Source organism: Rattus norvegicus, chromosome 5 (assembly GCF_036323735.1).
Source record: "Rattus norvegicus strain BN/NHsdMcwi chromosome 5, GRCr8, whole genome shotgun sequence".
Taxonomy (NCBI): domain Eukaryota; kingdom Metazoa; phylum Chordata; class Mammalia; order Rodentia; family Muridae; genus Rattus; species Rattus norvegicus.
Genome location: NC_086023.1, coordinates 169,591,153 through 169,608,026, shown reverse-complemented (window position 1 = coordinate 169,608,026; position 16,874 = coordinate 169,591,153). Strand labels below are relative to the sequence as shown.

Genomic DNA, 16,874 nt, shown 5'->3' with positions numbered 1-16,874 from the left:
AGGAGAGGAGAGGAGGGGAGAGAGAGAGAGAGAGAGGAGAAAGGGAGAGGAGAGAAGAGGGAGGGGAGAGGAGAGGAGAGGAGAGGAGAGGAGAGGAGAGGAGAGGAGAGGAGAGGAGAGAAGTGGCTAAAGAAAGAAGTGGAACTAGTCTGAAGTCACGTGGGGGTACTGTAGAGAAGGCAGCTGTGCTTGCTGAGGAGATAAGATTGGTGAAGGAGAGGAATTAAACTCTGCATGGGGACAACAGGAAAGGGATCCTGAGGGTGAGGTCCACTCCCCAAAAGCTCCAGCTTAGGATAAGGATCATGCTTCTGTAAACTTGATATTTCTCTCCTGCTCAGGCACCTGCCTGCGACCCTCAGCCCTCAGCCCTTCATTTCGAAGCAATATTGCACTCTTTTGTTTGTTTTGAAGCTCAAGCGCTTGTGTGTGTGTGTGTGTGTGTGTGTGTGTGTGTGTGTGTGTGTGGTGTGTGCATATGTGTGTGTGGTGTGTGTGTGCATATGTGTGTATGGTGTTGTGTGTATGTGTGTGTATGTGTGTGTGTGTGCGTGCGTGTGTATGTTGCATGTGCCTGTGTTCATATGTATTTACATGTGTGGAGGCTAGAATTTGGTGTCAAATTTCTCCCTCCGTTCCTCTCCACCTTACTTTTTGAGACAAGACCTCTCTGCTGAGGACTGGTTGGGGGCAGTTGGTCTGACTGGATAGAGGGGTAACCAAATGGGATCTTTTTTTTCAAGTGGAGGGCCCTTGATAAGTAGAATGGGGAGTCCTTCGTGGGGTTTTGGGGGGCCTTGTGGATGTGAAGGAGTCAGCATGGTATTTTGGGCCTCACCAGAGGCATCAGTGCCCTGAAGGGTGGCTATGTTCTCCAGCCATTTCAGTTGCATCTCATCTCCATGGTGAGGAACCGGGATGTCTCTAGGCCTTACCAAACGCCTGACTGAGCAGACGCTCACAGGTGCCTTCGCTGGGAGCCACCCATTTAGGTGCATTCAGTAAAGTCAGGACGCAGGAGCTGACTGACCACAGAGCGCCTCCAGATGCATTTCGCTCCCACCAGGTTGGAGGCAAACTTCCTGATCGAGGCTCCTGGTCCTGCTGCATCCGCCTTTACCACCACGATCCAGGCCATACCCTTTAGATCTGTTCATGGTTCTAAATGCAATGCACAGCCCCGGGGCACAGAACCTTGTCTCTGGCCCACCAGAGCCTTGCTGGCTTCTCTATTTCTGCAGGCACTGCCTTGGACAGACTCCCTCTCGGGGCCCGGGCTCACTCCACAAACCCCACTTGATTTCAGCATCTGTTATCCCTTGAGCCTCAAGGTATCTGACACCTAGGAAAACTCCACTTGGTTCTAAACCAGATCCTCCAGTCTCTGCACACCCAGGACTCCCCCAGCATGTGCGCACAGATCTCACCACGGGGTCTGCCCTGTCTTAGATCCTGAGCCATGGAAACGACCGTGGCCCTCTCCCTGTGGTACCAGGTCACAGATTTCTCTGTTCTGATTGGCCAGGAGTTACTCAGAGATGCTCTTCAGCTCTGTCTTCTGCAAGCCTGGGCTGTTCCTCCTGGGCGTTCTCTTTCCTTCTTCCCGGGGAGCCATTTCCAAGGTCCACCCCTGAAGGCTTTAAGGGTTTCCACAGGAGAATCATGGATATTTTAAGCTCAGAGGAAGTTTCAAAGCCTTGGCATCTACTTCTGTGTGGACTGTGTGCTTGGCTTTGCCCACTGAACTGCTAACGCCTCGTGAGTCAGATAGGGTCATACATTTCTTTTTGTCCCAATGGTGGGAAGCCGAGAGAGCTGGTTGCACAGCTGGGCTGGTGGACACTGCCGGGGTCAGAGGTCATTGCGCTTACCACTGCTCCGCTGCTGGTTTGCCCTGTGACCTCGGCGGGTCACTGCATCCTGAGCCTTATCCTCTTCCCTCCCACAGCACAGCCCCTCTGGGCATGGGATTTCACGTGCATTGCTTGACACAACTGGGTTTCCTAGGACACTCCTTGTGGAGTTTCTGTGTCCTCGGCTGTCCTACAGATCATGTGGCAGCAGAAGCATCACATCTTGATGCTTCTGTCTGACTGTGTGCTTCCTCACCCCACACTGGCTCTCGGGTGAGTCTGACTGTGTGCTTCCTCACCTCACCCTGGCTTTACATGTCTATCCCAGAAGCTGGCAGTGAATCTTAGAGCCTTAAATGCAGTGAAGTCACTGTTAAGGCTGACTGTGGGTCACACACCCGCACCACCCATCTTGTATTGATTGTTCTTGCACATGACAGAGCAGGGCTTTCCTTCTTACCTCCCCCCCACCCGCCAAGGGCGAGTTTCTGGAAACTAAAGGGAGCTTTATTGTTCTTGACTTAAATCGATGTCGCCGCCTCGTACAAAGCCAAGGTGGGGGCGAGGATAACAGGTCCACAAACATTTTTCTTTGCCAAGTTAAGCTGACCTCTAGGGATGCGTGCATCTTAGCTCTCGGAAAGCCAGCTCTCTCTAAAACTTGTTTGCGAGAAGTTTCTGTGGGGAAAACTTTTTTTAATAAAGGGCTTGCAGAACGAGACGCATTCAATTTCCTCCAATTATACATGGAAAGTAACTTTTGTTCACTGGCTAGTTTTCTCCTTTGCCTCGGGTCTTTTCGGGGGATGGGTTTAACTCAAAGCCTGTGTATGGGAGAAGAGAAGCTTTATGTTTTCTTGACTGAGAATAGCTCGCAACAAATTAGAAAGAAATGAAATATTCCCGCAATACTTGGGCCTCCCACATTAGCAATTATGTCTCCAGACTTCCTATATTGCAGAGTTGTTTTTATTTCCCATCTCCCAGCTCTGAATCACAGGCTTTGGGTTTGTTTGCTTTTGACTGAGATTCCAATCTGGACCCATGAAGATCTGCAATTATTCGAGGCTGGGTGACCAGGTCCCAAGCCAGTCAGGGGGGACTCCTGGGGTATGGTGTTTAAGGAAGTTCTCATAGTGAGTGGTGACTCTGCACTTACAAGGTCTTGAACGGTAAAGTCACCTTAAGAGTATGGTGTCTTCTCACTCTTGCTCGCACCTGTCCCAGCCCCACTGAAGTCCACTGAAATGACCGTGGGTTACTTTGGGATGGATTTGACCAACTGACTAATCCGGCCCCACCCTGCCATCTTTGGTTTGCCCAGGTTGACCCTCAGAATGCACAAGTTTCTAGGAATGGCTGGGGAGATGGGGGCAATTTCCTACAGCAGGATTTGTGTAGGGTAGGTCATGAGTTAAAAGAATAGGCTGTCGCCCACTGTGGTCCTTTGAATGTGCTTGGCCCATGGGATATGACTCTATTAGGAGGTGTGATGGTTTGTATGCGCTTGGCTTAGGGAGTGGCACTATTAGAAGGGGTGGCCTTACTGGAGTGGGTGTGTCACTGTGGGCGTGGGCTTTAAGACGCTCATCTTAGCTGCCTGGAAGTCAGTATTCCGCTAGCAGCCTTCAGATGAAGATGTAGAACTCTCAGCTCCTCCTGCACCATGTCTGCCTGGATGCTGCCATACTCCTGCCTTGATGATAATGGACTGAACCTCTGAACCTGTAAGCCAGCCCCAATTAAATGTCTTTTATAAGAGTTGTCTTGGTCATGGTGTCTCTTCACAGCAATAAAACCCTAACTGAGACACACACATTATGGCTCTCATGCCCAAGTTTCACAAGGAGGTATGAATCCTTCAAATCTCAAACATAATTTCATTTGGGATGGTGGTTAAAGTCTACTGCAGGGTGATCCCTAGTCTAAACTCCCACTTTATCTATCTATCTATCTATCTATCTATCTATCTATCTATCTATCTTCCATCTATCATCCGTTAATCATTCTATTAATCATCTATCAATCTCCCATCATCACCACCAATCTATTGATCTACCATCTATCAATCCTATCTATCTATCTATCTATCTATCTATCTATCTATCTATCTATCCTTCCATATATCTCTATGTCACACAATACATCTGCAAGAGGATAACTTGCAGTTGTGAGACCGAATGCTTGCTCTCTTAGGAGTGCAGGCTTAGCTGACATGCCCAGTAGTTCCTGTGTGTTTGCTGGGTGGCACTCACTGCAGGTCTACTGCTCTGTGTGCTGGGGCTTCGGTCTAAAGCAGGGGCTGCCCCAGAGCTCACGGTGGCAGGTCACAGCTCTTACCACCTGTCCTGGGTTGTCCACACACCACTAGTGGCCAGTGGTTCCCAGGGTGAGAGGTTTAACCTTTTCCCATCTGTTTCTGGGTTTTGCCCTTGATCCGCTGGAAACGTCAAGTCAAAAGCAAGTTGTGATGTGGGGGCAGGTCCCTCATGCTAAGTACATAATGACCATGTGAGGGAGACTTCTCTGAACTCAGTGCTCAAAAATCACAAGATGGTTGAACTGTGGCCATTTGCATGTGTCTGGGGAAAGGCTGGTGTGATTCTGGAAGCCTGGTGGGTGGTGACTGCAGTTCAAAGTTTCTGCTTGCTTCCATCCGTCCGTCCGTCACATTAGAAATGGCAGAGGATGAGTGTGTGGCCGGTCCGAGGGGCTCAGCTCCAGTGGGCTTTCCTTTGTACTGGGGACAGTGAGCCTCCGGGGGACTCAGTAATTCCATAGAGACCACCTTCCTGCATGAGGTCCCCATGCTGTTGCTCAGGGGACAAGCACCTCGGGCTCCTGCCTCCTCACAGCAGATTCCCACTGAGGAAGCATCGTTCTGTTTCCCTGGGATCCAGGTAAATTACACTTGGCATCCCCTGGTGAAGCCAGGGCCTCCTGGAGCAGCGTGGTCCTTCCGTGCCTCACCCTGAAAATGACCTTGTGGCAGTTCTTGGTGAAAGTCACAGTGATGAACAGAGGGAGAAGTGTGGCCTGACCTGACTCAGATGTGGAAAGAGCTGCCCAGGTTCCCCGGGGGTCCACACCTGAGGATCCAAGGTTGGCACCGCTAATCCCATGGATCCTTAAGTGTGAACTCTGGCTGAAGAGCAGTCTTCTCCCTTGAGTTTTTTTTTTTTTTTTTTGGTTCTTTTTTTTTCGGAGCTGGGGACCGAACCCAGGGCCTTGCGCTTCCTAGGTAAGCACTCTACCACTGAGCTAAATCCCCAGCCCCCTCCCTTGAGTTTTTTGTAAGCAGGGAGATCCAGAGCACAGGAGGGCAGCATCCATCCCAAAGAGTCAGGAGCAGCGGCTTCCGTGTTCTTCACATGCCAGGCACTGCTCAGCTGCCGTGCCCATCATGTGGCACACTGCGCTGGATCTGGTTGCAGTGTTACCCACCCTTGTGCATGAAGGGAAGGAACTCAGACTGCTGAGGGGTCAAGGCCAGGGCCATCGGCTGGATGGTGTACGAACGTGAGTTGCCTTGGGGTCCGTGTGTCTCCACTGTCTGTGTTGACCTCGGGGACCATTGCTGGTTCCCTGACACCTTGAAGTGAGGCAAGCTTGAGTTCAGCCTTTTCCTCAGGGGTGCACTGTGCCTCTGAGCCATCTACTGACTGGAGGCATGTAGATCTGTAGGAGGTAGGACAGCACAGGCACTGGCTGCCTCTTGACGAGGACGGCCTTGCTGGGTCTCCTTTTCTCTTCAGGTCAGTAGTGTCCCTCGGGCTGCTGTGTTAAATCCTCAACCCTTTTTGGCTGCTTGAAGACTGGGAACTCATTCTTCACAGTCTGGGGTCAAGGCTTGCTCCGTCTGATCACACAGAGGAGGTCGGGCTTTGTCCTGCCTCTTCCGGCTTCTGGGTACTTTACTGGGAAGCTGTCTACTTTGGCTCACAGCCGGACAGTTCCAATCTGTCCCCAGTGCCACTTGGCAAGCTCAATGTGTGTCTTCTTGTAAGGATGCTAGTGGCCTTGGATTAGGGCCATGGCTCCCCCGTGTGCCCTCAGTTCATCTAATCACCCCATGCTCCAGTTGCAAGGAAGCCTCTGCTCCGGGCTCTATTGGAGAGGCATTACCACGCCCGAGGTAGATGGACCCCTTCTGTGAGAAGCACATGGTGGCCATGGTGGTACTGAAAGCCTCCAAGGCAAGACTCTTGTATTCACTGCCATCACCCATGTAGACCTGATCTGGGGCTCTCAGGAGCTGTGCACCGCTGTGAAGAAGAGAACATCAGTCTGGTTCTGCTACTGCTAAGAACCACCTCAGTGGAGGACTCGAGCCAAGCCAGCTCAGGCCAGAGGCGAGCACTGTTGCCACTCACATCTTTGACAAGGAGGTGTGGAGAGAGTGTTGATCTGAATAGCATCTAGAGTCATCAAGAGAGAAGAGGGTCTGCAGCCCTGCCGCTGAAGCTTCCTCACCCACTTAAAAATGGAATGACTGAAATCAAGTCGACAGCGTATGAACATCTTTGGGCCTGGGCCCCTCCAGCTCCCACCCAGCTGTGAGGATCTGAGAGTCTCCGACTGATGGAGCCAGTCCCACCAGCTAAACAAATCTCTGGAAGACAGAAACCCTAAATGCCAGCTGCTCTGGAGGAAAGGACACACAACCTGAGGGCTGCAGCCAACCTCTCATGGGTAAGAAATAAATTTAAGACAAAAAGATTACTTACTTTATCAGTTTTCAGATTTGAAATTTTCTTATATGTTTTTGCATTTGTCTACACATGTGTATGTGCACTGCATGCGTGCCTGGTGCCCATGGAGATCAGAAAAGGGTGTCAGACAGAGCTCCTGGAACTGGAGTTATAGGTGGTTGTGAGCCACCACGTAGATGCTAAGAACTAAACCCAGGTTCTCTACAAAAGCAACAAATGCTCTTAACCTGGGAGCGATCTCTTCAGCCCTTTGTTATACTTTTTTTAGTATATGTGTATATGTATGTCTGTTGTCTGTCTGTATATGTATGTATGCATGTATGTGTGTATATGTATATGTGTATGTATATGTATGTGTTTATATGTATGTGTGTATATTTCTGTATATGTGTATGCCTGTATGTATGTTATGTATGCATGTGTTTGTATGTATGTATGTGTCTATGTATGCATATATATGTATATGTGTGTGTTTGTATGTGTGTTTGCATGTGTTATATATGTGTGAATATGTATGTATATATGCATGTATGTATATGTATATGTATATGCATGTATGTATATGTAAGTGTATATGTATGTATGTTTGTGTGTAAGTATGTGTGTATGTATGTGCATATGTGTATAGGTACATATTTTTGTGTGTATGTGTGTATATGTATGTATGTGTATGTATGTATGCGTGTGTGTGTGTGTGTGTGTGTGTGTGTGTGTGTGTGTGTATGATCTGTGCCATATGAGTGAAGGTGCTTATGGAGATCAGACAAGTATGTCAGACCCCATGGAGCTGGAGTTATAGATGGTTATGAGCTGTCCAGAGTGGGTTGGGTGCTGGGAACTAAACTTGGGTCTTTTGTATGAGTGGCATGCTCTTCTTAACTTCTGTGCCATTTTCCCAGCCCTATACTTTGCAGGGCTGTGTTTGGAGACTGCACAGTCTGGGAAGACAACCATGAGCTTCACACAGTTTCCTTGAAGGGGCAAATCTACAGAGTTTGCGGAAATGTTATAAAAACTGACATTGTCTGCCTATCTCACCAGGGAGAGGTGCCACCTGACACCTTTCAGTGACAGGGAACAATGTTCTCACTCACACATTCATCCTTGTCCTGATCCCCAAACAGGGACACGGGAATTCTCACGGCGAAAAGGACATTGTGCTGGGAATGTGGTCCTTCATGATCCATGGCTGGATCCCATTGCAGGGGTCTTCTCGGGGGTAAGAGGTTGCAAACAGAGAGAGGCTGCACAGTACTGGAAGCAGAGGTGGAGATGCACATCCAAGGTGGAAGAAGGCGTCACCAGCCAAGTACCAGGCAACCCGGGGATCTGGAAGAAACCAGAGGCTGAACCAGCTCATGTGAACCCATCCCTGCCACACCATGGTGCAGTTCCCAGAAGACTGAGTCCTGAGATTCGAGAAAGCTTGTGGTTAATTTGTACGAGCCCCGGGAAATCAATGCATCTCCCCTCTTCACTTGGCTGAGCCTATGAAGACGTGTGTGTCCCGGGGAAGTGTGACTTGCCCGTTCTAGGCCTGCATAAACTGTAGATCGGCTTACTCATGGCCTGTGGGGTGAGGCGAGACCAAGCCGCCCAGCGTTCAGATGTAAGCTTGTATAATTGCACGTTGCACATGGCGGTGGCGTCTTCCATTTGCTGATACGTGGAGTTAAACGAGCCACAGGATAGAGCTGAAATGAGTCCTCATGCTCCCTGGCAGGCTGATGTGTGTGTTTGGCTTTTCAGACAGGTGGTTGAGCAGGACGACATTCCTCCGCTGATGTTGCTGCCTGTCTGTGTAAGGACGCCGGTATCCTTACACAGAGTCGTTACTCGGACCGTGAGCCCATCGTGAATGACGTACGACTGTGCCTGAACTAACCACCATTCCTTTGGTTGAAGAGAGCTATGTATATAATCTTTAGGAAAACCACCCAAACTTGCACTACTCCTTGGGCCCGGGGTCAGATTCGAACCTGGATTGGGAGTAATCCAAACTCCTTCCCTCTTGGAATGACTGATGCAAGATGCCCCCCAAACCGTGTAGAATTTGGTTTTAATAACCACCGTCCAAACGTCTGACGGGAATCCGCCAGAGAGTCTGATTGATTTTACTCGGCCATTCATTTTCGGAGCGCCCTGCCCGGGCTTCTGTTGTGACATTTTCTGTCTCTGTGCCCCACAGAAGATGTCCACTGAGAACTGTGTGCCGGTGTGGCCTTGAGGTTGGAAGTTAATGAATGAAGATGAACAGGAGCCCTGGAGGGCCCCGGGGTGATGCCAGGGAACCACGGCTCTCCCCATCAGAGCTTTTGCAGAGCTGTCACAGCTGCCAATGTCCTGCAGGTGATCAGGAACGGCCAGGAGCTCTGCCTTGAATCTTGGCACTCTTTCAATCCCCCTCCTCTGGCTTCACGTTGCAAGCGTATGTCACAAGGACGTGCCAAGTTGACAGTGTGGGACACTTCCACAACACACACCTTGGGATGACTGTGTTTGCTAACTCCAGCCTGCAAGGTCAGCATCTTTTAATTAAAGAGAGGAAGCCCTCTCTGGTGCCCAGCAGTGTGTGGAAACATATACCACTGTTGGTAGGGTACAATGGCAGCAGGTACAGGTCCCCAGGGGCAGAAGGACATCACTAAGGATTATCGTAGTGAGAGCTTGACTGGTAACCGCCTCTTTTGTTTAGAATGGAGTGTTGGTTGTGACCTTGGGGGTGGACAGAGAGTGGTCCAGCTGTCCTCACTATATGTGGGGAAGCTTGCTTGAAATCCTAACGGCTAGAGCTGTCGGTCAGACCTGCAGAGTTTTAGCGATGTGTCCCCCTTGGAGGCGGGGTCCTGTGGACAGTTATATTAGGTGCGCGGTGCAATTCAGAGGAGGAAGCTCAAAACAGAGGTACTGTGGGTGATGACCCGAAGATTCATCAGTATGGAGCCTCTGCCCACGGCAGAAGCTAGACCTCCATCCAGGGCCCTTGTGCAGTGGTGAGCTGCAGTGACAGCCACGGATGCTACCCCTCCGTGCTGTGCTGTGGTACGGCCCCCACAGACAACCACAGCTGCTAAGGTCTGTTGAGCATCTGCTTCCCCTTCTTTGTTTCCCCCGAGGTCGTCTGTCAATGCCAACCTCGTTTTCAGAGACAAGGTCTCTCCCTGTCCTGGGGTTGACGACTGAAATAAACTCTCTGGGCAGTGAGTCCCGGCGTCAGTCTATCTGTCTCTACCTCACCACCAAAGGGGCTTCAGGCGCATCATCACGCCTGGCTTCTTACGTGGGCTCTGTGAGATCGGACTCAGGCCTGCGTGCTTCCAACTGAGCCGTCTTCACTCTCTTTAATTCTCTCCAAGGTCTCTCGGAGGACAGGCTTGCCTGGTTCTCCCCATGGGGCCTTTCTTCTTCATTGCCTCCCTTGGGGCCATCATGATGACCTGGGACCCATATCTACCAAACTCCCCTTGGTTATACCTCACGGTTGCAGTAATTCCGGAAAAAACTGAACCCCTGCAGAGATGCCGAGAGTGGAGCTGACATCTGCTGAAGAGCACTGGGCACTGTCTGGTCTCCAGAAAGAGGGGCACCCCCAGGAGCAGGCTGTCATGTCAGACATTCTTGTAGACACCCTGGGACCAGGGAAGTGTCCCCCTAGGAAGAGACTCTAGAAACAAGACACGTGAATACTTGGGCTGCTCACCTAATTTGGGCGGCCATAAAAGTCAGGGTTGAAAGTTGCTTTTGACGTCTCTCAGTTCCCTTGGCTGCGATGGCTGCTTGTGGGTGCCTGCTGAATAACAATAATAATGATAATAATATTAATAATATCAATAATATTAATAATTGATTAGAATTTTATTTAAATTGTGACACAGAATAGGTCACTTTATTTTTGTCTATTTTTTTATTTTATTTTGTTCTGTCTTTGTGCATTGATGCTAGAGGTTTATGTTGGGTGTATTCTACCTATCTCTGCCTTTTTTTTTTTTGGTCAGGGTTGCTCATTCAGCCTGGAGCTCATTGATTGGCTAGAGTCGATGGCTGGCCAGCCAATGAGCTTCAGGGGTTCGCCCATCTCTGTACTGTGCTGGGGTTACAAACTCTGCCTGCAGCCAGCGTCTAAGTGGGTTCTGGGACCTGAGCTTGGTCCTATCCTTCTGTGATTTATATATGCTTGGGCCAGGGCGTGTCACTATTAGAGGGTGTGGCCCTGTTGGAGTGGGTGTGGCCCTGTTGGAGTGGGTGTGGCCCTGTTGGGGTGGGTGTGGCCCTGTTGGGGTGGGTGTGGCCCTGTTGGGGTGGGTGTGGCCCTGTTGGGGTGGGTGTGGCCCTGTTGGACTGGGTGTGGCCCTGTTGGGGTGGGTGTGGCCCTGTTGGAGTAGTGTGTCACTGTAGGTGTGGGCTTTAATTCCCTAGTCCTAACTTCCTGGAAGTGAGTATTTCTGCTAGCAGCCTTCAGATGAAGATGTAGGACTCAGTTCCTCCTGCACCATGCCTGCCTGGATGCTGCCATGTTCCCAGCTTGATGCTAATGGACTGAACCTCTGAACCTGTAAGCCAGCTTCAATGAAATGCTGTCCTTGTAAGTCTTGCCTTGGTCTTGTCTGTTCACAGCAGTGAAGCCCTAACTAAGACACCTTCTAAAGTCACTTACTCCCCGGGTCATCTCTCCATGCTCCACTTTCAGCACACCATTCTGTGACGTCAGCTACAACAGCATGGCTGTGTGTCCATCACCACATCTGCCTGAATGGTCCTCATCTAAAACATTTTAAACACAGCCATGGGTGCGGAACACAGGTTTCCGGCTCCTGTCTCCCAACTGCTGCGCCTACAGCTGACTAATCTACTGGCGGTCGGGCCTTCTGATTTTGCACTTTTGAAATCCATACTCTTTTGGGTTGCTTCACATTTGCTAAGATACTATTCTGTACCACCTGAAACATTTTCCCCCCTGAAACGGGGGTGGGATTTGAAACTGAACCTACATAGAAGTTTGCGTTTGTTTCCTTCCTCTATGATATGAAACAGAATTTAATAAAGCAATCGTGACATAAAGGTTACAGAGGTAACCAGCTACCTTAGGAGTGGATTTAAGGCCCGCTTCACTAGTTGAAATATGTACCTGGTACCATCATTCGGCCAAGAGCCTATGGCTAGACACATCATGGCACTTAAGGGGAAATACTTCTATTATTCTGCTAAACGGATGTGGCATTAAACTATGATAGTTGTGATGGCGATCATTATGACCGTAGACCACTGCACGTCTCAGTCCTCATCAGACGAACCTCTTCCTCCGCTAGATGGGGGTTAATGGAGTCCCACAATGCATCGAAGTGCAGAGAATACGAAACTATGGAATGTTCAGCGTAAATGGGAGGTTCATATCAGATTCCCTCTTGTGAGGCTCAGGGATCATCGAGGAAGAGAATGTAGAAGGAGCGTATGAGCCAGATGTGGACGACATGAGGAAGCAGCGTCCTCTGGACGAGGCAGGGAAGCTGCATGCTTGAACTCAAAGTGGCAGTTACAGCATGAACAAGACCAGCTCAGAGAGAAACCTCACCTGGATCCCAACATGGAGAGGGGAGGGAGACAGGAAGTCCCGCCCCCAGCTGAGGAGCTAAGGGAGACAGGAAGTCCCGCCCCCAGCTGAGGAGCTAAGGGAGACAGGAAGTCCCGCCCCCAGCTGAGGAATTATTGACAAGGGATAACTGCCCAGAGAGGAGAGAGCAACCCCTGGTAGGTTGGCCGTGCCCCAGTGGAAGGGCTCACATCCAGGTATACAAATTGGAGTTGATGGATTAAAAGAAGACATGAGGTTGTGTGGGTATTTAGGGTGGGAAAGACCTGGGAGGCGTGGAGGGATAGCTGATCAAGTTAGATATTCCACAGTTCTCAAAGAACTAGCAAAAACTTCAAAAGCGGGTCACCATTTGTTAGCATTTTTTTTTCTAATTGGGCGCGTGTGGTTTACTTTTGTTCTGTCGTATGTTTACCTTGTCATTGTGAGGACAAATACCCACGTGTCCTGAGACGTCTGGATGCTATCCCTTCTTTAAACGTATTAAAATGCTTTGGCTGTTGAGATGCTCGCGCACGCCAGGGACCATTTTTTCCCGTGTCACGAATTACAATCCCCTTTCAAAGTCGTATGCAGTACTTAATTAACCGATACATGGGAACGGCTTCTACATCTTCGTTCTTACACAGATCCGAGATTTTCATCCCCCGCCCCGCCCACTTTGTCAGTCTCCTTCTTGTTTTTTTTTTCTTTTTCCTCTCTTTCTTGTGCAGTGAGTCGGGCAATTTCCCTCTCTTTTACAGTCTCTGAAGTAGTTTTATTATTACTTTTTAAAAGCTTGGCTTGGTTTGTTTAAAATTGCCTATAAACCATTCTCCTTGATGCCTTCAGAGGGTGGGCAGGCTCCTGACAGTTGATTTAGTTCTCCAATGTGCACCGGCTCGCTCGGAGTCTTCCGTCACGTCTGCTAATGTTTTCATTGGAAATTATTTATTTCTCTGAATGCATCGGAAAACCAATGAAACCGTTAGAAGGCAGCGAGAGAAAAACACCCTCATGCCCTGGGAGGAGGAAAGAACAGCTTTAAAAGTATGTAAAAAGTAATGGCGGCTATAAAGGAAAATATTGATGAATTTGGCTACATTAAAATTGTAGATTCCCGTTTTGCCGGTTAGCTTTTTTGTCAACTTGACACCAACCAGGTTTGGGAACTTGGAGTGAGAGGACAACTTCATCAGAACAGCCTGTGGCACCATTTCTCAATTATTAAGGGATGCGACTGGGCCCAGCCCACTGCGGGCAGTGCTACCCCTAGGCTGAGATCCTGGGTGTATAAGGAAGCAGACTGAGCAGGCCACGGGCAGCAAGCCACTGTGTGGTGTTTCTTTGCGGTCTCTGCTTCCGTTCCCGCCTCCAGGTTCCCACCTCGAGCGCCTGTCATGGCAGCTCCCAGTGATGGACGGGAAGCTGAAACAAATTCTTTCTTCCCCAAGTTGCTTATGGCAGCAACAGAAAGCAAACTAGAAGGGCAGAGATCCTACAGAATGAAGAAAAAACACAGAAAGAAGAACTAAAAAATCAAAGCAGAAAGCGGGAAGGCTGTGTCTGAGAAGAGAGGACTTTAGTGTCAAAAGAAGAAGAAAGGGAGAAAAAGAAAAAGGAAAAGAAGACTCCTCCAAGTCCTGCAGAACAGGGGTAACCAGAAGTCCCACCCCCCCAACCCTATCACAGGCAGCTTCATAGCCTGCACCAGAGAGGTAAAGGTTCTGACCAATGGCATGCTCTTCCACATCCAACACACTGAAGAGCTAACTAGTTGGCTGGCCAGGGCGAGGGGCTGCACTTAGCAACCGAGAGCCTTCCTCACAGGGCTTGAGAAGTCTGACATATGTATCACGGTCATGGGATGAGAAGCCAGTCGTGTCCAGCTGGTTAGTTAACAACTGTCGAGTTGACCCAACCTAGAATCACTTGGGAATAGAGTCTCGACTCACCTATCAGGCTGGCCTATGGACACGTCTGTGCCGGTTATTCTGACTACCAATTGAGTTGGGGAGGTCACTCTGAACGTGGGTGGATCCCTACCCTGGATGGGGCCTTGGGCTGTGTGAGTAAAGAAAGCTGACTGAGCAGAAGCAGACGGAGTGCACACGTCTCTTCTCTGCCCTCGACTGTGGGTTTCGTGAGACTAGCTGCTTGAGTTTCTGTCTTGACTTCCTCCAACGATGACCCATAGCCTGGAATCAGGAGTGAAACCATGTCCTGTAGCTTTTAATGTTACCTTGACACATGTAGAGTTAGCTGAGGGGCGAGCTTTCAGATCAGCTTGGTCTGTGGGCACAAATGTGGTGGAGTCTCTTCATTATGAATGCGGGCCAAGTCCACGGGCGACTGTTAGCTTAAATTTTTCTAAACGTACTTTTAAAAGGGCTCTTAAAGGCTTTAACCTCCCTTCTAACCCATTACCCACCGGAGTTGTGGAAAAGAAAGATTATTAGGATACGAAGTGGACCTGTTTAGAAATAGTTCTTTGGATCTGTGTTGTCAGGACATCAGCAGATCACTCCAGTAGTGTCGGGATAGCGAACGGGAATCAGCAGCGGTGGCATGACCCAGCGGAAACAGCCAGGCCTCCGCGAATCAACACAAGTCAACAAGAGTGACCAGGACCAGCAGGGAGGCCAGGAGAAGCTCTGTGCCGTGCCTCTCTCAAGGACGTGAAGATCAGCAAAGATGAACCAACAGAGCACTGCAAAGCTAGCGACGCGATCTGCCGTCACGTGTCCTCCCACGGGTCTTGCCTCTGCCGTCACGTGTCCTCCCAAGGGTCTTGCCTCTGCCGTCACGTGTCCTCCCACGGGTCTTGCCTCTGCCGTCACGTGTCCTCCCAAGGGTCTTGCCTCTGCCGTCACGTGTCCTCCCAAGGGTCTTGCCTCTGCCGTCACGTGTCCTCCCACGGGTCTTGCCTCTGCCGTCACGTGTCCTCCCAAGGGTCTTGCCTCTGCCGTCACATGTCCTCCCACGGGTCTTGCCTCTGCCGTCACGTGTCCTCCCAAGGGTCTTGCCTCTGCCGTCACGTGTCCTCCCAAGGGTCTTGCCTCAGCAAAACAGCAAGTGAGTCTGTCTTAGCGAGACTCCACACGAGTCTGTATCAGCTGACACATCCAGAAACTGGCAAGAGGCCACCGGAACACCACCAGAAGTTTTTTTTTGTTTTTTTGTTTTTTGTTTTGTTTTGTTTTTTGGCGCATTTCTCTCTATGGAGGCAAAACAAAGGATGACCAATAAACAAAGGTAAGGCTTACCTATAGCATCCAGCATCGTCCACCGCCTGTCGGGCTTTATTCATATTCCACCTAAGCGTCACGCGTCCTTCAAGCCTCCGCTTTAGCAGGACATCCTTTCACCCGTGTGCCCCAGCAAAGCGTCCTTGGACGTACCTGACTTTCCAAAGAAACCAGAAGTTTCCACTTCAGGTGACACTGTTCCTAGGCAGGTGACCCTGGCTTCTTGTGCTAGGCAGCCGAAGCCTGACCTGGGGAGCCAGGGGGCAACATTCTTCCACATTTCCTGTCCTGAGCTCCGGTTCTGGCCTCCCTTAATGACGGAGATAGTTGGAGGCTTGTGTGCCAGCAGATAGAGCCTCTCTCCCTTAAGTTGCTTATTGAGTTTTGTCACAGTGTGTGTTAGAGGGTGGAAGCGTACAGTGGGACTCCTGCTAGCCATACCTGGGGTAAAAGAACACGGAATAGGGTTATAAAAGCAATGTGCAGATTGACTTGTCTGGGGATGAGATGTCCAAGTGGGGGAAGGGTGAGCGGGGAGGGGAGTGCTGAATGGGGTGGGGGGAGGTGAATGGGGGAGGAGAGGTGAAAGGGAGAGGGGAGGTGAAGGGGGATGGGAAAGGAATGGGGGAGGGGAGGTAAAGGGGGGAGGGGAGATGAATGAGGGGAGGGAGAGCACAGAGGGAACACACTCAACCTCTAATACACACTGGAATCAAAACTTAAACGTACACGTGTTGGTATTCTGTCTAAGCTCCACCCCCACAGCTACCTGGCAGCAGCCAGGTAAGCTCCGCCCCACAGTTGCCTGGCAACAGCCAGCTGTGCCTGACACTATATAAGGGGCTGCTTGCCCCTCCTCTTTCTCTTTGTTCTCTTCTCTTCCCTGCTCTTCCCAGCTCTTCTCTGTCTCTTCTCTCTCCCCCTCTCCCCCACGTGCTCATGGCTGGCCTTTCCTCTCCTCTTCTCCTCTCTCATTAAACCTCTCCACGTGGAACCATGTTGACTTGGTGTGCTTTGTCCGGGCGTGGCCTGATATATAAACCCCAACACTGGTCCTAACAACATTTAATTTTAAAAGGAGGGTAAGGCTATGCAGAGACCAGCTAGTGCCACACTACTGGTTATCTGTTCCATCGGCTGTGGGAGCAGGGGGACACCTCTTATGGGACTCTGATTTTGGTCCCTTCTCCCAATAGAGAAGTCTCTGTGGTAAAAAGAAGCAGAGAGATCCACGTGTAAGGCAGGCTTTGCTCAACCTGTGTTCTCTGGAGGACCTATGAGGCTGGAGAGATAGCTCAGGCTTAAAATCACTGGACGCTCTCGCAGAGAACCCGGGTTAGATTCCCAGTGGCCACGTTGTGTCTCACATCATCAGTAGAGAGAACCCGGGTTAGATTCCCAGTGGCCACGTTGTGTCTCACATCATCGGTAGCTCTGTGGTTCCGTGTCCTCCACTTCCTCCCTCTCAGGGTATCCAGACAATGCTGCATGATTC

General features: G+C 50.2%; 1 long non-coding RNA gene across 1 annotated transcript; it reads right to left on the bottom strand.

Annotated features, from left to right (window-relative positions):
* Positions 1-397: 397 nt before the first annotated feature.
* Positions 398-15,905, bottom strand: LOC120103047 (uncharacterized). The gene is made up of 2 exons (XR_005505143.2): positions 15,398-15,905; positions 398-10,355 (listed from the first exon to the last, which is right to left on the bottom strand). It is a non-coding gene; the product is annotated as an uncharacterized LOC120103047 (long non-coding RNA).
* Positions 15,906-16,874: the final 969 nt, after the last annotated feature.